The sequence below is a fragment of the Triturus cristatus genome, chromosome 3_1 (genome assembly GCF_964204655.1).
Source record: "Triturus cristatus chromosome 3_1, aTriCri1.1, whole genome shotgun sequence".
NCBI classification, from domain to species: Eukaryota; Metazoa; Chordata; class Amphibia; order Caudata; family Salamandridae; genus Triturus; species Triturus cristatus.
The window spans coordinates 356,242,232-356,264,183 of NC_140583.1; the positions used below are offsets into that span (position 1 = coordinate 356,242,232).

General features: G+C 52.6%; 1 protein-coding gene across 3 annotated transcripts in view; it reads right to left on the reverse strand.

The window, feature by feature from the left end:
• The window catches only part of MYZAP (myocardial zonula adherens protein), a 476,299-nt gene that overhangs the window by 222,149 nt on the left and 232,198 nt on the right, over positions 1-21,952 (reverse strand). The gene's annotated exons all lie outside the window — the stretch shown is intronic.

Genomic DNA, 21,952 nt, shown 5'->3' on the forward strand with positions numbered 1-21,952 from the left:
TGAACCCTGTGGGACTCCGCAGGTGATTTTCGTGGGGTCAGAGAGGAAGGGTGGGAGTCCGATCCTTTGGCTTCTTCCAGTGAGGAATGATCTGATCCAGTCCAGGGCTGTTCCCTGTATGCCTGCTTTGTGTAGTCTGGCGACTAGTGTGCGGTGGGAGACGTTGTCGAAGGCCGCTGATAGGTCAAGTAGGGTGAGGGCTGCGGAGTGGCCTTGGTCCAGGAGGGTGCGGATTTCATCTGTGGCGGCGCGTAGGGCGGTCTCTGTGCTGTGGTTGCTTCGGAATCCGGATTGGGACTGGTCGAGGACGGCGTTCTCTTCAATGAATCGTGTCAGTTTCCTGTTGACTGTTTTCCCTGCAACTTTGGCTGTGAAGGGGAGGAGCGAGATGGGCCGATAGTTCTTGAGGTCGGTGGGGTCAGCTGTGGGATTCTTGAGCAGAGGTCCGATTTCTGCACGCTTCTAGTTGTCTGGGAAGCTGCTAGTTTTGAAGGTGGTGTTGATGGTGCGTTGTAGTTCGGGTGCGATGGTGGCCATGGCTCTGTGGTAGATGTGAGGGGGCAGGGGTCAGTGGGGGCCCCCTGAGTGGATGCTTTTCATGGTCGAGGCAGTGTCTTCGGCCATGATTGGTGTCCAGTTGGAGATGGTGGGCTGGCTGGTGTTTCTGGGGGGGCGAGGGCCATCTGTGCCGCCTGGTGGATGGTCAATGAAGTTGTCGTAGAGGTTTTTGATCTTGAGGTGGAAATAGGTTCCAAGCTTGTCGCAGAGGTCTTGGGATGGGGTGATGGCTGTGTGGGTTGGTGAATTCTTGAATAACACTGAAAAGTTCCTTGGAGTTGGTGGAGTTGGCCAGGATTTTGTTGTGGATGAAGTTCCTCTTGGTGGCTCTGATCTGATTGTGGTAGTCAGTTGTTGGACCCGGCCTCGTGGCGTGGCCCATCCAGACTCGTAGCGACACCAGACTAACCCCTACACCCCACACGACCCTGACTAACGTAGCCTACCCGACCCAGAACCCGGGGCTACCCCCGTCCTTCCCTCCATCTTCCCGACACCGGGCACCCTTCCCCTTCCATCGGCCTCGCGGCCTCCAGTGACCCGGCCCAGCACCCCAGATGGCCGCCCCCGACCCAAGCGCAACCCCTGCCTAGTCGCGCCATGCCGGCTGGGGGGAGAGAGCTCCTGGTGAGCAGAAGAGGGAGGAGTAGTTTCATTCACACCTGGCCTCCTCCCAAGAGCTAGTTTCGATCGCCCCTCAGGCCACCCTGAGGGCTGGCTCCACGCCTACTGCATGTCTGGGAGCCCTCCCGACCCCGCTCTGAAAGGATCAAAGGGCCGCGTGGCAGGAACCCCCAACAAACGACCCCCAGGCGCTAAGACCCCTGCCCGTGAGGACTCCGGACATCAAAGAGGAGTCACCCTATAACAAGGGGCTATCTGGGACCCTCGGCAGTTGAATCCTGGAACGAAACGAGCCCTGCTGACGTGGTCGCGGCTGAAGAACATCCTCCCAAACTCCGACGGAACTCTTGGAACCTCGGTGAGCCCTGCAGACAGCATCGCCTAGAAACATCCGAGCCCTGCTGACGTGGTCACGGCTCATCTTGCACCCTGGAGAACTCTGAGCCCTGCTGAGCGACTCGCGGCTCCTGGAAGATTGTCCGACCTCCGACACCCTTACTCGAGCCCTGCCGATTTGGTCGCACTCAAGAGACATTCTGGTCCGGCTGGGCCCCAGAGATCATCTCGTATCCCCCGGCTCAAGGATTGAGAGCCGTGCGCCGGATACGCTCCCGCATTGACCCAGATCCTAAGACTGTCCCGCTACCTCTACCCCAACCGAGACTTTGTGAGCCCTTGCTCTACTCGTACATACGCCTCTGCGGATCATAAAGATCCTGATACTTCTAGATAAAGCATACGTACTTCAGAATCTACGGTGTGGTGTCTCTGTGTTGCATGGTGCTAAATCAGCGTGTACGATCTTAGGTACGGGACCCAGCCCGAGGGGGTCTCCTGCCAGTGCTCGGCTACTTCTCCCGGAAAAGGTGGGGCGCAGGGTGGTCAGGTACATATTCTGTCCTTCCCTGAGGCTGGCCCTTTTAACATTGGTCGCAAGCGACAGGATCCGAGTCCACAATCTAGAGATCGTACAGCGAACGGTTGACGCACTACCGAACAAAGTTGGCAGAAGAAACCACCATGAGCACCACTGAAACCGACGAGAGTGCTACGTTTTGTGTGCAGCGGTTAGAAGAATACACACACAAGGAGCTGAAACTATTTTGCAAACAACGGAAGATCGCTACCACTGGTCTGAACACAAAGGAAGACATGCAACAAGCCCTGAAAGCCTGGGTGGAGTCCGGAGCCTCCCTTCCCCGACTGGACGAAGTCGGTGAGGAGACAGAGCGGCCGGACGAGCTCAGGAACATCCCGAGAACAAGCAATAACCCCCAGGCACAAAGCAACGCAGCGGATGGGGGCTGGTCCCCGTTAGACATCACAGACAGGGAAAGGGACCGAAGTCATGAACTGGAAATGGCCAAACTGAAAATAGAAGGCGAGATAAGGCTAGCCGAAAAGAGGCTAGCGGTGGAACAACTCCGAGTAGAAGGAGAGCTAGAAGAAAAGAAGTTGCAACGGGAGCACGAGGAAAAAAAACTTCAGCTGGAGCACCAGCGCAGCTTGAAAGAAATAGAGTTCCAAGCAAGGAGCAAAGGAGCTCGACCCCCGGGGGGCCAAGAACCCGCACCCCTGGGGGAACCGAAAGTCCACATCCCTAAGGATGTGGTCAAAGAGTACTATCGAAATGATGACATCCAGCAGTGGTTCAAAGCCTACGAGGTAGCCATGACCTCCCACCGCGTCCCACAGATGGACTGGGGGGCCGAGTTGTGGGGGCGATTCCTGAGCGAAGGACGGGACACCCTCCTCGACCTACCGGCCTCTGTGCAAACATCCTACAGCCACATGAAGGAGGCCCTCCTCACGAAATACGGCCTCACCCCCGAAATGTATCGGCAGCAGTTCCGGGACTGCCGAAAGATCCCAGGCACCACCTGGGTGGAATACGTAAACTTTTACAGTCGAGCACTGGAAGGGTGGATCAAGGGCAGCAAGGTAACCACGTTCGAAGAATTGACCGACCTCATTGCCTGGGAACACTTGTCCACAAACTGTTTTGTAGAACTACGCCAGCACCTGCTCGACAGCAAGCTCGCAGACCCGAGGAAGCTGGCCGTCGAAGCAGATCGCTGGGTAAACACCCGGGTCCCCCGAAACCCCGTAGGAGACTACCCCCGCAGCCATCAAGGACCTCCCCGCCAGAGAGGGGGGGGGGAAATCAAGGGAAACAGAGGGAGTTCCCATCCGGGCCCCCGCGTAGCCCCCCGAGGAACCCACCCCCGGGGTTCCCAGCTCCTCCGCCAGGCAGTACCGCCACCCCAGGCAGACAAGGACCCCGGGTGAATATCACATGTTTCCGCTGTCAACGGCTAGGGCATTACGCCAGCGACCCTCAGTGCCCCATGGCCCAGAAACCCCCCACGACAGCTCCCCCAGCCCGACACATGGCCACCGTAACCCTAGGGGAGGAGTTTGAGGCCCCCGAGGGATGGGAACCTGCAGCCATGGCCCTAGTCTCTCTAGGAGATAGAGATATGATTCCCGGGGCACCCCTACCCGCAAACACCAAGAAGTACCGCCAGCTCGTAAAGGTTAACGGCCACCCGGTGGAGGCCCTTCGTGACACCGGGGCGAGCATCACTGGTGTCCTCAGCCACTTAGTCCAGGCGGACCAGATCATCCCAAATGTCTTTTACCCTGTGATAGCTTCCGACAACACTGAGAGTTTGTGTAAGATGGTCTTGGTACCATTCGAATGGGGGGGGGGGGGGAGTAACCGGAACATTGCGGGTGGCTGTCCGAACCGCACAACCTGTAGACTGCCTCCTGGGAAATGACCTGGAAAGTTCCCCCTGGAGACAGGTCGAGCGCAAGACCCACCTCGGGATGATGGGTCTAACAGAATGGGTGTGCGCAACCACCCGATCCATGGCGGCCCGACTACCCCCCCCCCCACGGGGGAGTCGAGGACGAAACCCCCAGCACCACCTCCGTTGACCAAACCGGAGACGACCCTGTTGAACCTCACGCCCTATCCCCAGGAGGAGAGCCCCTCGCCGCCGACGGACTCGTCCAGCCCGACCACGCGCAGATCACGGAGTTAGGTGATCTGCCCGAGTTGGCCCAGTGGCGCCACGAAGGGGGCCCCTCCCGAGAGGAGTTCTGCCAAGAAGAAGCGACCTGTCCTTCCCTGGTCGGACCCCGGCAGCAGGCCGCAGCCCAAGCCGCGGGCGACCAAACGGGAACCCACTTATTGTATTGGGGGAATGACCTCCTGTACAGCGAACAGCGGTCTGCCGAGCTAGGGTTAGCCCGGGTGCTGGTGGTACCCCTACGCTTTCGAGACTTCCTCCTGTGCTTGGCCCATGATGTACCCCTGGCCGGCCACTTGGGCCAGGACAAGACCTATCACCGCCTAGTAACGCACTTTTATTGGCCAAAAATGCGAGCCGACGTAGAGGCCCACTGCAAGTCCTGCCCCACGTGCCAGGCCAGTGGTAAAAGTGGAGGGAAGCGCAAGGCTCCCCTCCAACCCTTCCCAGTCGTCAGTACCCACTTCGAGCGGGTCGGAATTGACATCGTGGGGCCCCTGGATCCCAAGACCGCCCAGGGTCACCGCTTTATTCTCGTCCTAGTGGACCATGCCACACGATACCCGGAGGCCATCCCCCCCCCTCCGCACCGTCACGGCCCCCGTGGTGGGCCGGGCCTTAATGGGGATCTTCTCCCAGGTAGGGTTCCCACGAGAGGTCGTGAGAGACCGAGGCACCAATTTTATCTCAAAATATATGAGATCCCTGTGGCAACAATGTGGAGTATCTTATAAATTCACTACCCCTTAAAATCCCCAAGGCAATGGCCTAGTGGAGTGGTTTAACCGGACTCTGAAGGGAATGATCATGGGTCTCGAGGAGCCCCTGCGGCATAAGTGGGACGTCCTTCTCCCCTGCCTCCTGTTCGCCTACAGAGAAGTCCCCCAGAAGTCCTTGGGGTTCAGCCCGTTTGAATTACTGTATGGGCACCCAGTCAGAGGTCCCCTGAGCCTGGTCAAAGAGGGATGGGATACGGCACCCCGGGACCCCCCGCAGGATGTGTTCCGGTACCTGTTGACTCTCAGGAACCAGACTCGGAAGTTCCGAGAGCTGGCCGAGGCCAACCTCGAGGCGAGCCAGGAAGAAATGAAGCGCTGGTACGACCAGAATGCCACGCTGGTCGAGTTTCAGCCCGGTCAGCAAGTCTGGGTGATGGCCCCAGTGAAGCCGTGCGCCCTCCAAGACAAGTGGACCGAGCCCTTCAAAGTGGTCGAACGAAAAAGTCAGGTGACATACGTGGTGGACGTCCGGTCCCCTCGGAACCCCCTTCGGGTCCTCCACGTGAACCGCCTCAAGCCTCACTTCATGCGGACGGAGTTGAGCTTGCTCCTGGCCCAGATGACAGGGCGGAAGAGGAAATGGAGCCTCTTCCTGACCTCCTGCGGGCCAAAGAAAAGGACGGCTCCGTGGAGGGGGTGATCCTCTCCCCCTCCCTCACACCCCAACAACATGAGGACTGCCGCCGGCTCTTGGGCCAGTTCTCCGACCTGTTCTCCCTCGTCCCCAAGGTCACCGACTGGTGCGTCCACGACGTGGACACCGGAGACAGCCCACCGGTACGGCACCGAGCCTACCGCGTCCCCGACCGAGTCCGGGCCTGCATCCAGGCGGAGGTATCGAAGATGTTATCTCTAGGGGTGATCGAGCCCACAGACAGTCCTTGGGCCAGCCCAGTGGTACTAGTCCCGAAAGCAGCTGCCCCTGGTGTTGCCCCCGAACTACGGTTCTGCGTGGACTACCGGGGGCTCAATGCGGTCACCCGAGCCGACGCTCACCCTCTGCCCCGCGCAGATGAGCTCATTGACCGCCTTGGGTCTGCTCATTTTCTCAGCACCTTCGATTTGACCTGCGGATACTGGCGAATTGCACTCACGGAAGGCGCCAAGGAGCGGTCCGCCTTCTCCACCCCGGATGAGCACTATCGCTTCAGAGTGATGCCATTCGGGATGAAAAATGCCCCGGCCACCTTTCAGAGACTGGTGAATAGAGTCCTGGCCGGGCTGGAAGAGTTTAGCGCCGCCTATCTGGACGATATTGCGGTATTCAGTTCCGAATGGGGTGAGCACCTCCAGCACCTCCGGAGGGTCTTGAGGGCCCTGCGCCAAGCCGGCCTCACAGTGAAAGCCAGCAAATGCCAGATTGGGCAAGGATCGGTGGTCTACTTGGGGCACCAGGTCGGCAGCGGGCAGGTCGCCCCCCTCCAACCTAAGATTGACGCCATCCAGGCCTGGGAACCACCAACCACCCAAACCGAAGTCCGCGCCTTTCTGGGCCTCACTGGTACTACCGGAGGTTCATCCAAGGTTACGGCAGCCTCGTAGGACCCCTCACTGAGCTCACGTCCAAAAGACAACCTAAAAAGGTGCAGTGGACCCCTGCCTGCCAGGAGGCGTTCAACGCCCTGAAACTCGCCATGTGTACAGCCCCTGTGCTCCAAGCCCCCGATTACTCCAAAGAGTTTGTGGTACAAACGGATGCTTCCGAGCATGGCATTGGAGCCGTCCTATCCCAGCTCAATGAGAAGGGCCTAGATCGGCCCGTGGCCTTCATTAGCCGAAGGTTACTGCCCTGAGAGCAACGATGGAGCACCATTGAACGCGAGGCGTTCGCCGTAGTCTGGGCTTTAAAGAAACTGCGACCCTACCTCTTCGGAACCCACTTCCGAGTCCAGACGGATCATCGACCTTTACGGTGGCTCATGCAGATGAGGGGAGAGAACCCCAAATTGCTACGATGGTCCATCTCCCTTCAGGGGATGGACTTCACAGTAGAGCATCGCCCTGGCACTGACCACAACAACGCTGACAGCCTCTCCAGATTCTTCCGCCTCAGCGAAGAGAACCCCCAAGAGGATGGGTAGTTCTCTCCGGCCTTCAGCTGGGGGGGGGGACGCATGTTGGACCCGGCCTCGTGGCGTGGCCCATCCAGACTCGTAGCGACACCAGACTAACCCCTACACCCCACACGACCCTGACTAACATAGCCTACCCGACCCAGAACCCGGGGCTACCCCCGTCCTCCCCTCCATCTTCCCGACACCGGGCACCCTTCCCCTTCCATCGGCCTCGCGGCCTCCAGTGACCCGGCCCAGCACCCCAGATGGCCGCCCCCGACCCAGATGGCCGCCCCCGACCCTAGTCGCGCCATGCCGGCTGGGGGGAGAGAGAGCTCCTGGTGAGCAGGAGAGGTAGGAGTAGTTTCATTCACACCTGGCCTCCTCCCAAGAGATAGTTTCGATCGCCCCTCCGGCCACCCTGAGGGCTGGCTCCACGCCTGCTGCGTGTCTGGGAGCCCTCCCGACCCCGCTCTGAAAGGATCAAAGGGCCGCGTGGCAGGAACCCCCAACAAACGACCCCAGGCGCTAAGACCTCTGCCCGTGAGGACTCCGGACATCAAAGAGGAGTCACCCTATAACAAGGGGCGCTCTGGGACCCTCGGCAGTTGAATCCTGGAACGAAACGAGCCCTGCTGACGTGGTCGCGGCTGAAGAACATCCTCCCAAACTCCGACGGAACTCTTGGAACCTCGGTGAGCCCTGCAGACAGCGTCGCGGCTCCACCTGGCAGAGACGGACTTCTGCCTAGAAACATCCGAGCCCTGCTGACGTGGTCGCGGCTCACCTTGCACCCTGGAGAACTCTGAGCCCTGCTGAGCGACTCGCGGCTCCTGGAAGATTGTCCGACCTCCGACACCCTTACTCGAGCCCTGCCGATTTGGTCGCACTCAAGAGACATTCTGGTCCGGCTGGGCCTCAGAGATCATCTCGTATCCCCCGGCTCGAGGATTGAGAGCCGTGCGCCGGATACGCTCCCGCATTGACCCAGATCCTAAGACTGTCCCGCTACCCCTACCCCAACCAAGACTTTGTGAGACCTTGCTCTACTTATACATACGCCTCTGTGGATCACAAAGATCCTGATACTTCTAGATAAAGCATACGTACTTCAGAATCTACGGTGTGGTGTCTCTGTGTTGCATGGTGCTAAATCAGCGTGTATGATCTTAGGTATGGGACCCAGCCCGAGGGGGTCTCCTGCCAGTGCTCGGCTACTTCTCCCGGAAAAGGTGGGGCGCAGGGTGGTCAGGTACATATTCTGTCCTTCCCTGAGGCTGGCCCTTCTAACATCAGTCATGGCGTCCTTGTAGATGGTGTGGTTTTCGGTTGCCTTGGTGTTTCTCCAGTTCTTCTCCAGGCGTCTGCAGGTGTGTCTGGCTTCTTGGAGAGAGGTGGTGGACCAGGCGGCTTTCCTGGGGCGTTGTCTGTCGGGGTTGCGTAGCAGGGCGAGCTCATCTGCGCAGTGGGAGATCCAGGTGTAGTGCTGTGTCGTTTGCGTCGGGTGCCCAGGTGTGGTTGTCTCGGGTGAGGGTGGAGTTAAGTTGCTCGTTGGTAACCTTGCTCCAGTTCCTTCCTGGTGGGCGTGGGGCTGGTTTGGGTGCCTTGGGTTTGTTGATGGCGAAGTGTACGCAGTGGTGGTTGGTCCATGGTGGCTGCGTTGTGTGGCTGAATTAGACGCTGTTTCCTGCCGCGAAGATGGGGTCGAGGGTGTGTCCTGCTCTGTGGGTCGTGTGTTGACGAGTTGTTTAAGTTCGATGCTGGCAAGGTTGTCACAAAGGATAGTGGAGTTGGGGGTCGCTGGGGTTGTCGAGGTGGAAGTTCAGGTCTCCAATGAGTATGTAGTTTGTTGAGGCGATGGTGTGGGGTGCGATGAAGTCGGTGATGGGGGTGGCGAAGGGTGTTCGGGGGCCGGGGGGTCTGTAGGCGAGGGTTACTGGGAGTGTGGCTTTGGGGGTGGTCTGGATCTGGAAGGGCAGGTGTTCGGAGGAGGGGAAGGTTTCGCTGGAGGTGGTGAGGCAGAGGGTACTCTTGTGGGCGATGGCGAGGCCCCCTCCTGGGTGGTTGGGGCGGTCTTTCCTCTGGATCTTGTATCCTTCTGGGATTGCGGTGCTGATGTCGGGGCGGAGGATGCGTTGGTCCAGGTCTCTGTGAAGAAGGTGATGTCAGGCGAGAGAGAGTCGAGTAGGTTCCAGATTTCCATGGCGTGTTTGTGTACGGAGCGTACGTTGAGGAGGATGCATTTTAGGGTGTCGCCGGTGCTGGCGTCGGCAGTGTTTCGGAGGCAGGGGTGGGGTTTCTGGCGCTGGCCGCGGTCGGATCGCGGACGGTTGCAGACGGACTTGCCTTTGGTGAGCTTTCAGCACACCGGCGGGCGCCCGCTGCGCGACCACGCAGTGGCCGCCATTAAGTAGGAGAGGTGGGAGTGAGGAGTGGCTGAGAGACGGGAGCTACGGAGAAAGGAACAGGCAGGCATGAGAAAGTAAAAACAGTGGTGGAATTGGAGCCAAAATCCAGAGAGAGCAGAAAATGGAACCGGGCAATGGAAGGACTGTGCTGAGGAATCCCGCAGCACAATGGCCGAAGATGTATTAATGTGAAAATACAAACGGGATAACATGACTGTAATCTGGACTGTAAGGTGAAGGGGGTCCTGTTGCTCCTAAAATGGTCACACAGTGTCAACTGAGGTGGCTTCTGAAGTGGGAGACAGCCAATATTGGTTGAAGAAAAGAGGACTCCTCCAAATCTCATTACATTTCAATGCTTAAAATATTTTACTCTTTTCTTTTGAGTGCCACACTGCACCTAGAACTAGGCACTCCGGGAGTACCCGGACTTCACGCTCAGGACCCAGTACATCTGGGGAGAGAGCTGCAGTGATTGGGCTTGCTCTCACATATTGTTGGAGGTTGCTGCTGGTCGTTGTTTCCCTCCACATCATTGGTGCTTTGTTCGATAGACGGAGACGGGGAATGCTCAACGAAGAGGAGTTTGTAGCTGATGCATGGGGAAATATCATGCGCTTACACTTACACTTGGGGGTGTTTACCCGGAGGAGGAGTGGATTAGGATGGTTTAGGGGGACAGTACAAGATGCATTTTTATTAGGACCGGCATTATTAAGATATGCAGGGTACATGGGCATGGCAAGGAGGGTGTGGGGAGACAGGGATTCCGGACCAGGATGACCCCTCACATAAGAATGGACAGGTTTGGTTCTCTTTGTTTACACGTAGGATATGGCCAGCGAAATCAGAATAGTATCCTGGAATGTGCGGGGTGTACATACCTGGCCAATTAGATGGTAGGGATGTGAGTCTCCCAAACATTTATGCACCAAATTACTGTGATAAAGTGTTCTTCTGGAGTGTGCTTGAGGTCCTTTCACTGCATGCTGCTACCCATCTCATCTGGGCAGGCGATTTTAACTGCAAATTGGATGGGATATTAGATCGGCACTGCCGAAGCCAACACTAAACTAGGAATGACGATCGCCTTGGCTGAAGTCATGGCAAGATTAGATTGTGTAGACGTGTGGAGAGTTCTCCACCTCACTAGTCAAGAATATGCCTTCCACTCCTCTACTAACAATATGCATAGCAGAGATGATAAGTTTTTACTTTCCTGTTTGGTGAGCAGATATGTGCGGAAGGTAGGACACCTGACCAGCTATTTATATGGCTCACTGGTTCTTATGGAGTATGTGCGATCTAGAGAGCCATCTTCTACACACACATGGTGCCTTAGCCTTGAGGCTTTGAGGGACCCGGGTTTCAACACCGTGAGGGAGCCTCTGAAACACTACCTATAAACAAATTGGGGGACTAGAGCCACGAGAGCCACTGAGGTGGTGATCCGTGGGGACTACATGACAAAAACTTATGCTACAGCACAATTTCCCAAAGACCTGCACAAACAGGAAAATAAATTAACGAGGCTCTAGCATAGCATTCAAATAGATCATGCCATGACTAACGAGTTGTTAGAGATGAGATGGGGGTGGGCGAGGTCTGGGATAGACTTGATAAATTTACTAAACGGGACTACAGGCAATCGCTGCACAGAGAGGGCGATAAGACAGGTATGTTATTGGCCTGGTCGTTGAGTCGTGAACACCCTCCTGTGACTATCATGATGCTGAAGGATGAGGGAGGGAAGCAAGTAGTGATTCAGGCAGCGATAAAAGCCACAGTCTGGCGATATCTGGTGAAACTGCATTGCAGCTTAGAAAAGGCTGCACCCAAGGTGCTGGAAATTTTGCTACGCACACTGCATCTTACTAGGATTACAGGGGGAAAAATATGTGGGTCTAGAACATAATCTGATGAGAATAGAACTGATCGCTGTAATGAAAGATATGCCGCAATGCAAAACACCGGGCTCAGATGGGTTGCCGTCCGAATTCTATTATGCATGCATAGGGAAGCTGGCAGACAACTTGTTGGTGGTATTTGAAGAGGTTAAGATAAGGAGGGAACTCCCACAGTCCATGCATGAAGTGACCATAGTAACAGTTCCAAACACAGATCTGGATCCAGCACAGCGGAGATCATATTGTTTGTTGTCAATGATGAACACAGACGTAAAAGAACTATCTAAGCTTCTGGCGAACAGACTGAAAGGAGTGATTGACTCCTTGGTGCAAGAGGATCAATGTAGCTTTATCCCCTCCAGAAGACATCTACTGTGGCGGATGTGGCATTGGTAGCCCTGGACATAGAGAAGGTGAGCTGAGAATACATACAGCCAGTTCTCACCAAGCTAGGATTTGGACCAAAGTTCTTAAGGTGGATAAAGCAGTTATACACTTGGCTAGTGGCTCTGGTTTGATCAGGCAGATATATCAAGGAGAAATGGGACATGGAGACAGGACTGCCCCCTCCCACCTCTCCTGGTTGGATTGGCCATGGAGCCTCTGTTGGAGCATTTACACACTACGCTAAAGGAACGAGGGGTTCAGATTGGAGACATGGTGCATATAGTCTTACTCCATGCCAATGATGACCTCCTGTATGTGCAGCGACCAGAGATGACGGTGATGCAGATGCTGTACATACTAGGGAATTTGTCAAGAATTTCTGGCTTGAATGTGAACCCTGGCAAATCATTGGCCTTCCCACTGTCTAGTTTAGTTGACAAGTCGCGAGAGACACTATCGGCAATGGGGCTGAGAAGGGAAATTGACATGTTCTGCTATCTAAGCATACAAGATGTGAACAGGGCAGAAAAGCAATACGACTACAACATAGGACGGGTGACCTTGGGCCTGCAGGGATGGGTGGCTTTTTGGAATAAACTTCTGCTGTCAGCCTCAGGCAAAATATCAATTGCGAAAATGGTGCCCCGGTGCCTTTATGCTTTGCAAAATGTGCAATGCGTGATACCACGGAACACTTTTAAACAGCTGGATAGTCTCTTGATTACTCTGGTCTGGGGAGGCAAGAGATGAAGGGTACAAGTCCATGTCTTGAAAAGAGACCTGGATGAAAGAGGGCTGTGGCTTCCAGAACTGTAACTATATTCTCTGGTAGCTCAACTGCAGCACATGGCCAGCTGATCCTTAAAAGGTGATAACTGGGCATAGCGCCTGCTGGCAGGCGCTTCTGGAGCAGAACATTCACCAAAATGTTTAATGGCAGGCCCCGGACTGGTCAAACAGAGCCAACATGTGGTTATATTGGTAGGGAGGGCATTGGAGAGGACGATTAAGGTGGTGCAGCACAGACCTCCTTTCTCTCGGCAGCCGCTGATGTGATGGCTGAGGCGCTTCATAGACATCGACAGGCACATGGCCACGGCACTGTGGAGAGTGTGAGGGTGTGATACGCTGGGAGATCTGTACCCAGGTGATCAGTCCATTACACTCCAGGGAGCTCAAGAATATTTAGCAATAAGCATGGTGCAGTTCCTAGAATTTACCAAATTGACAGCCAGAACAATGTGGGCGGATTTCCCAAACACGTCAAAAATGTCCCACACGATTGAGGTAATCCTGGATATGGCTTCTCCCAGTCACTTCATATCCAGACTGTAAATGGCCCTCAAACAGGACAAACAAAGACAAGATCTCCCAGCTCATCGTTGTAGGAAGAATGACAGAACAGAGCCTATAGCGTACAAGAAATCGGAGTGGGCATGTGAACTGGTTAAGGGAGTATCCAGCAATGTTTGCTTCAAGCTAGCATATTTCTATGTCCTGCACAGGGCATACTTCTCCCCAATGGAACTGAAAGGAATATATCTTGACAGATTAGACAAACGCCCTAGATGCGATAGGAGAGAGGCATGATATGGTATTGCTTGCACCTACACGAATACTGGAGAGCAGTGGTGCATACTCTCCAGAGAGCCACTCATATAGCACCTGAACACAGCTGTCAACGGAATCTTACTGCATGTCCCAAAAATAGACAAATGCAATATAGGATGACACCACTGGGGTCGGTGATTGCGAAGAGGAGGGTGATCATAAAATGGTTAGGTCCAGTGGTTAAACACAAGAAGATGACGGACGGAGTGCTGAAACTTTTCAGACACACCCCCAGTTACAGATTTGTGTTGAATCCATCATCATTCTTTAGCTCACTTTGCCACCCCAGTTCAGACCCAGCTATATGCAAATCAGTCTTGACCCAGCCCGAACTGACAGGCCAAGTCCTCCCTGGACCAGAAACAAGCATCCTGGGACCGGTTTCGGGGTAACATCCCTCATCAGCCAGGCTAGCTTGAATCCAGTGGCAAACAAGGGACCCACGTCTGGGCATACTCTGCCAACATAGGGCGAACAAGGCAAACACAAGGAGATGATGGACGCGTAGTGCTGAAACTTTTCAGACACTCACCCACAGTCACAGATCTGGGTTGAATCCATCATCGTTCTTTAGCTCACTTTGTTCCCATTCTGAGACAATGGATGTGAGATATGGACGAATGAGCACTAGCAGTGGAAAGACGTATGCAGGAAGAGGATTGTAGATGTGGGCTGAAACTTTGGAAGGGCTAACATAGGCTGAGGAGAACTGGGACACACAGGACACAAGCTTGTACTGACCCGGAAGTATACAGTAGAAAATTAATCCTACCACTGAGACGGGCAGACAGAGAGAGGGGTGGTGAGGGGTCCACCCGAGCAGAGGGAGGGCATGATCCTGTTCCTGCCATACATTGGAAGTTGTGTCCATGAAGTCTACTACCTTGTAATGTTGCACTTAAGAGGTTTCTCCTGCAAAATGTGCCTATCTAAGTTGATTATTTGTTGGCATGTAAAGTTACATATAAAGATGTTAAAAAATAAACTTTCAAAGAAAAAAACAAACCTGAATTGAGGGGTCTACTTACGAGTCACCGGTTACCCCATAACCTTTATGCCATATGTCATAGCAGCTTTCCAAACTCCAAATCAAGTTGTTACCTGTACCTGTCGTTGTGTGCTACAACTCTGGGGGCCAGAACAGCAGGAAGGAGCATGATACCTAGATTTTGTTCCTGTATCAACTAAAGCACCTAAGGAATCATTTTCTTCATATCCTCCTTCAAAATATGTATTGCTTGCTTTGGGCATAGTTCAACAATCTCGTAAATTCTACCACTTTTTTGCAGGTCTTTCTGGGACACAGCATTATTTTATGTGGTAGGGTTTCCCTAGGATGGTTTAGAGCTCATAAATAATAACATTTATATTACCTGTCACGGAAATCAGAAAGTTGAGTTGCTCCATGAGAACATAGGATTAATAACTATTTTGAGAAATCTGTTGTGGTTTGATCTTGCATGCTGGTGGAATGTGCATTACTAGGCATTCTGCTCTATAATGGAATATGTGGGGAGAGGTAGAAGGCATTGGGGAGCTCAGCTGCCAAAACCTAGTCAACCAGAAGGTGATGACGATTGTCACAAGTAAAAAGATATATTTCAAGGAATTCAAGTGCAGTGTGTTCTTCCTGGTGCAGGGAACAGCTTCCCAGTTCCCAGTACTTCCTACTGGGAACAGCAACCAGCCCTGGCAGATTGGTGCACGACCAGCCTTAGGAGCGGGGAGGTAGGGGGAATGAGGAAGGTGGGGGTGCTAGCAAGAAGCACCACTCCCGCTTTTGTATCAGGGGGTCGATATTGCAGCACTGCTGCAAAACCGGTCCCCAGTGACTAATCTGGCCCACAAGGGCACAAAACCAGCACCCCACCAGCCCTCCAGGGAGAAGCCCGGTGCCCACTACGGCCAGTCCGGCCTTGTCTTGGTGTACAGAACACACCACTATCCCAGTGCACCACTTGTGCTGGCAGATAACTGTAGATGTGAGAAAACAAAATAGAAAAGATTGGCTTCTATAAACAATGCATCTATAAGCCTATAATTCTCCTTCAGGGAAATAACCTTTACAACGCAGTCATTACATCGCACTACCTTTACAATGTAGTCATTACATCACAACATCCTTTATATCGCATGTCATTACAACGCAGCCATTACATCGCATGTCACTACAACGCATGTCACTACAATGCATGCAACTACAATGCAGGCATTACATCGCAAGTCATTACAAAGCATACCATTAAAACGCATAGTACCCTTACACTATCTGACACTTACCCTACTGTTGCACTCACCGGAGTTAGAATAGTAATTTTTACCCCTACACTATCCAACACGTGCCCTACTGTTGCACTCACTGGAGTTAGAATAGTAATTTTTACCCCTACACTATCCAACTCTTACCTTAAATGTGATGTAATGGTATGAGCTGTAATGATATGCATTGTAATGCTATAATGCGAAGTAATAGAATGCATTGTAAAGGTAGTTTCTAAAAATGCATTGTAAAGGCATGCGTTATAAATGTATACGTTGTAACGTCATACATTCGCTCCTTCAGGCGGGGCCAGAGGTCCCTCTATGTGAAGGTTAAAGAATTGGTTAAAATAGGTGTACAGCCACCTGCGTCAAGTCAGATCTAAAAACTATAAGCTGAGCTATATGGAAAACAGCCAAATGACTAATTTTCAGCATGTTCACTAATCCCATGTGCAAGTAAGAGACTTAGCCACGGGTTAAAGAAGGCCTACATGTATAGAAATAGTAAGCTTTTGAGGAGCCTGGTGGGATACAGATGTATCAGGAGTATGGAAACTGGCAGCAAGAAGGCGGTTTAAAAGGGTAGGAAAGGAGGATGGGGAGTGCCAGAGACTGGAAGGAAATAAACAGGATAGACAACCACAACAGGTAGCCTGGCACAGAGAAACATGGGCCACTTGGACATGTGAAAGAATACTGTGGTGGAAAGCACAGGTATGGCAGCAGCATTTGTTCAATTTTGGAATTAGTAATTTTTCGTCGTAAGTCTTTCACTATGACATTGTTTTTGCCTTTTCATAATTAATAGCAGGCGATTAACAGCTGGAAATACCCCATGCAAGTGGGCCATACAGTTTAAAGGAATGCAGTTGGGGTGAATTTTGACCTTACTTTTATGATCACACCTGTGTAGTGCACAACTGTGCAATTTTAGGACATGGTTGGATTGCCCTTGCATTGTGTTGTGCCGTCGCACTAGAAATTCTATGTCAGTCCATGGAGGCTCTGATTATGCTTCTCAATCTTTACTGACAATAACAGCAGCCAATAAAATACTACCTCCTGTGTCTGCACCAATCACATTCCAGTCCACCACATAAGTGTCATTGTAAACTCCATAACTTCCTCTTTCTTTGCTGCTGCAGCAGCAGATAAGTGCCGTTCCCTTAACTTTTTATTGATGTGGTAAAAACGTTGGGGGAGAATTGTTTATCGATGTTGACGAAGTACTGATGTAATTGTGTAAGCGACGACGCGCTCGCGCGCGGTTTGCGGTGTGTGTCGGGTTTCCTTCGACGGAGCGCGCGTTAGCGATAGGGGGCGGTGGAGCAGGAGGAGGCAGACGCGAGACCTTCGCGCGCAGAGAGCAGTCTCGTCGTTGCCCCAGACGCTGCGCGAAGAGCCGTTTTCTCGAATTACGAGTGACCGGCTCTTCGCGTGTAGTGCTAGGCAGGACTGCATAAATCTCTGGCCTCGTTGAACGCTGACCGGAGCAGTTTCCGGATTAGAGCTTGCCTCTAGAGGAGTGTAGGGGTCTCCTTCCACCTTGAATTTACGCCTCAGCGCTCAGAAGTGTAGTGGTTGATACAGCAGTTAATATGATATTAAGGGTCTGAGGCACCCCTGGGTTGCTCCCCCCCTTGTGAAAGCTCCTCCAGTCCTCTCTGCTTTACGGCAATGGCGTACTACGCCGAAGAGGAAGACCAGTGGGTTGAGTGCAATCAATTTGAGGAATATCAGGAGCCAGAGGAAGAACTGTTGGAGGAGAGCCTTGTGGAAGCCCTGGACACCCACGTCCAGGGCTCTGTAAATAAAGCCCTGATCAAGGCCTTAAAGGCATTTACAAAACCCGTTCACAATTATGGCGAGAGGAAGATGAAATCTTCTCGTAAAAGCGCAGGGCACACGCAGTCATCGGCCCAAGTGTTCGCGCGCATGGCCAGGAATGTAATGAAGGATCATGGCTCCATGGCTAATTATACTACCGAGGAGTCTTCCCCGTCCACACCGGCTACCTCAGACTCCGAGGTTGAATCGGTGCTGCCTAAAAAGAAGGCAAAGAAGACTAAGCACACAGCTTACAAAGCAGACGACAGGCAAGCGCCCAAGAACCTGCTGTCTGACCCTCAAAGTTTGATCCATCCTAGGTCCACTGAGTGGGTACCTTGTCCGGAAGTGGCACATTATGTGGCTAATAATTTGCGGCAAGGCTTTGAGAAGGAGGTGCGGGCCACTTTACGATCGGAATGCCCGAGGCCAGAATTAGACCCGAATATGGCGACATTCATGAGAAAGTTCACGAAGGATCCCAAGAAGGGTTTAGATAGGGCTTGGCAGGGGTGCCAAGACAAGTTATTAGATGTCTCTGGACCCCTCACTAGAATCCTGGAAGCTGCGGTCAACGCAAAGGATCAAAACGTTCCGATGGACACGTCGGACGTCATGGAATGGGCCCAAAGGGCTTTGTGTATTCTTGGCAATGCCAATGTGGCTCTCTCCACGGAGAGGAGACATTCCTTTTTGATGCGTATTGACTCCCAGTTGGCGGAGATGGCCGCTACAGAACCAGGTTCCCTCGCCAACGGCATGCTTTTCGGGGACAAATTTGTTAAGGAGATGGGAAAATACGTGGCCACGTTTTCAGCGTTAGACGAAGCTCAAGCGAACATTAAAAAAGTGTTTCACACTGTTGTTTTTGACAGGGCCGGCCGCTCACGAGGTCGAGGGTTCGGCCGAGGTTTTCGTCAGACCTCATGAGGAGCAGAACAGCGAGGCAGAGGTAACCAAAAGCCACATTTCTATCCCACCCGCAACAGGGGAGGAAGAGGCAGAGGCCAGAGAGGAGTCTACCGAGGACAACAGAACACAGCAGGAGAGGTCCCCTATTCAGGTACGGGTCTTAAGTGCCAAGGAGAGCATGGTGGGAGGTCGGATAGCATTGTTCCTCCACAGGTGGCAGGGTCTCACGTCCGATCCCTGGATTTTGCAGACAGTGCAGGGTTTTCACATAGAGTTTTATGCCTCTCCAGAACAGAGTCACGTGCCCGGTCCTCTAAATTTTTCCCGACTAGAGCAGAGTTTTATTGACAGGGAAGTGGAGTCTTTGCTCCAGAGGGGGGCAATCATGGAGACTGTCCCACACACTCAGGGCTTCGTAAGCACCATTTTCTTGGTCCCCAAGAAGGATCAGGGGTTCCGTCTGGTGCTAAATCTCAGGGAGTTCAACGCATGTGTTGTGTATCACCATTTCAAAATGGAGGGCATACACCTCCTGCGGGACATCCTCCTAGAACACGATTGGCTGGTTCGATTGGACCTAAAAGACGCCTATCTCGCGGTCCCTATATTCCAACCGCACAGGCGCTGTCTTCAATTTCTGTGGCGCGATCAATGGTTTGAATTTTCCTCCATGCCCTTTGGCCTTTCGTCCGCCCCTTGGTGTTTCACCAAACTGATGAAGCAGGTCGTACAGTGGTCGAGAGAAAGGGGGGTGTGTCTGATCATTTATCTAGACGACATATTGATTATGGCGCAGATCTTCTGTTGGTCCATCTTTCATGGACAATACAACTACTGCACGAGTTAGGGTTCATTCTGAATCTGGAGAAATCGATATTGATACCATCGCAGGTAATGGATTTTCTGGGCTTTCAGGTCAATTCACTCACGACGCAGCTTCTTCTGCCTCTCAAAAAGAGAGTGGCGATCAGGAAAGAGTTGAGGCGAGCGCTTGCCTCTCCGACAATATCATTGAGGACATTAGCTCGCCTGGTAGGTCTTTTAGCATCCTCCATTCAAGCGATATTTCCGGGCCCCTTACACTACAGGGCCCTACAGAGACTGAAGATATTACATCTGCGCAAGGGTCTTTCGTACGCGCAGCAGATTGTGCTTTCGTCAGAGGCACGTACGGAGATGAATTGGTGGTTAGAGCATATGGATACCTGGAATGGAAGAGCAATTTTTTCAACCAACCCGGACGTAGTGATAGAGTCGGATGCCAGCCGCTGGCGCTGGAGAGCACGTTGTGGGACTCTAGAGACAGGGGGTCGGTGGTCCCGGGAGGAGTTGAACCTGCATATCAATTGTTTGGAGCTTCTAGCAGGCTCATTCGCGATTCGCACTCTTGCTCCTCAGCGGGTTTCTTGCTGCATTCTTCTCCGCATGGACAATGTGTCCGCGGTCCGTTACATGAATCGCCTCGGAGGTACCAGGTCTCGTCTCCTGGCGGAAATGGCCAAGGACTTCTGGCATTACTGCCTGGACCATCGCATTGTGGTGACAGCGGAGTATATTCCCGGGTCGGCCAATGTGATAGCGGATTAGAATTCGTGGTATTTGAGGGATGTCAGTGATTGGAAGCTGCATCCCAGGATTTTCAGAGCTTTGGACCTCAAATGGGGACCTTGTGTGATGGACCGGTTTGCGTCCAGACTCAACCGACAGGTACCCCTATTCTACAGCTGGCAGCCAGATCCTTTAGCGGTCAGCTCGGATGCCTTTCTTCAGTCCTGGACGATGGGCATTCTATATGCATTTCCACCGTTTGTCATGATCCCAAGAGTTCTGGCACAAGTCCGCAGACAGAAGGCGGAGGTTATTCTGATTTCACCATGTTGGAAGGCACAAGCGTGGTTTCCAATCACGCTGGCGCTAGCCTGTGCGCCTCCGTTTCGAATTCGGTCGTTCCCAGATATCCTCACAGATCCTCAGGGGCTTCGACATCCTTTGGTATTACAAGACCAGTTAGTCCTCATGGCTTGGAGACTTTCAGGCGTCTTTGACAAGTGCCAGGAGTTTCACAGGACACTCTCTTTCTCTTGTCACAAGCTTGGGCACCCTCCACACACAAACGGTACAAATCCGCTTGGAGAAGATGGGTTGGTTGGTGTAGTGAACGACAGGGTGATCCTGTGGGATCCGACATACATATGATAGTAAATTTCTTGTCGGAGCTAGCCAAATCAGGGTTAGCGTATAGGACCGTGAATAACTTCAGGTCAGCGATCTCGGCGGGACATCCGCACGTGGAGGGCAAGCCGGTGGGGGAGCATCCACTGGTTTGCAAGGTGGTGCGAGGTATTCGGTTGGTGAATCCTTCTCAGCCTACGTATAATGTACTTTGGGACGTTACTGTGGTCCTACATTTTTTGGTAAGCTGGCCGAGTAATGAAGGTTTGTCGAGGAAGCAGTTATCGGCGAAATTAACGCTTTTGTTGTGTCTGATCTCATGCAGACGAGTGTCTGATGTACGGGCCTTGGATTTGGCAGGTAGAGTATTTACTCCTTCTGTAGTTTCCTTTACGGTTTCAAGACGTACAAAAACACATTCGCATTGTATTTCTTATCCTGCATTTCTTCATCACAGCAAATTATGTGTGGTCAAATGTTTAAAGGTTTATGAGGACTGTACTAGGGAATTTAGGAGTGATGTGTTAGGTCAATTGTTGATTTCCCTTCAGAGACCTTTTCACCCGGTCACTACTGCAACTCTGGCCAGGTGGGTTACTTGGTTACTGGGTCTAGCAGGGGTTGACACTTCCAAATTTGGAGCTCATTCGGTTAGAGGGGCTATGGCCTCCAAATCATTTGGCGCCGGTTCCAAGACATCATGACCGTGGCGGATTGGTCTGCTGATTCCACTTTTAAGACGTTTTATCATAAACCTATTGTGGATGTGGCTTCGGTGGTGGTGGAGCAACTTTAAACTAGCATAATCAGAACCTCCGTGGACTGACATAGAATGAAAAATTGTCTAGCAGTCGCGACAAAGAATTTTCAATTCTATTAAGGACACGGAGGCGAGGATTATCCCACCCAGGCTACATTGTCAATGACAGTATTATGTAGGTTATAATGCATTTAACCCGCCCTAGAATTGGTTCAGTGTTATTGTATTTCCATTAGTTTGGAATGGAATTTACGGTGTCAGTTTCCATTTCAGGTGACCAGAGCAAGCAAACCTGAGGCAGTGGGATTACTGCAAGTGGCGGTGTGAAGTTCAGTGGAAGTTGAAGAGAGCTTCGTTTGTGACAAGGATCTACGTCACGTTGGGTTTCCAGTTATGGTTGGACTGTTGATAATGATCGCAAAGAAAGAGGAAGTTATGGAGTTTACAATGACACTTATGTGGTGGACTGGAATGTGATTGGTGCAGACACAGGAGGGGGTTTGCCTTCCGGGGTCATGCCAGTTTAAAGTTGATAGTTTTATATTGGCTGCTGTTATTGTCAGTAAAGATTGAGAAGCATAATCCTCACCTCCGTGTCCTTAATATAATTGAAAATTCTTTGTCGCGACTGCTAGACAATTTTTCATTGTTCT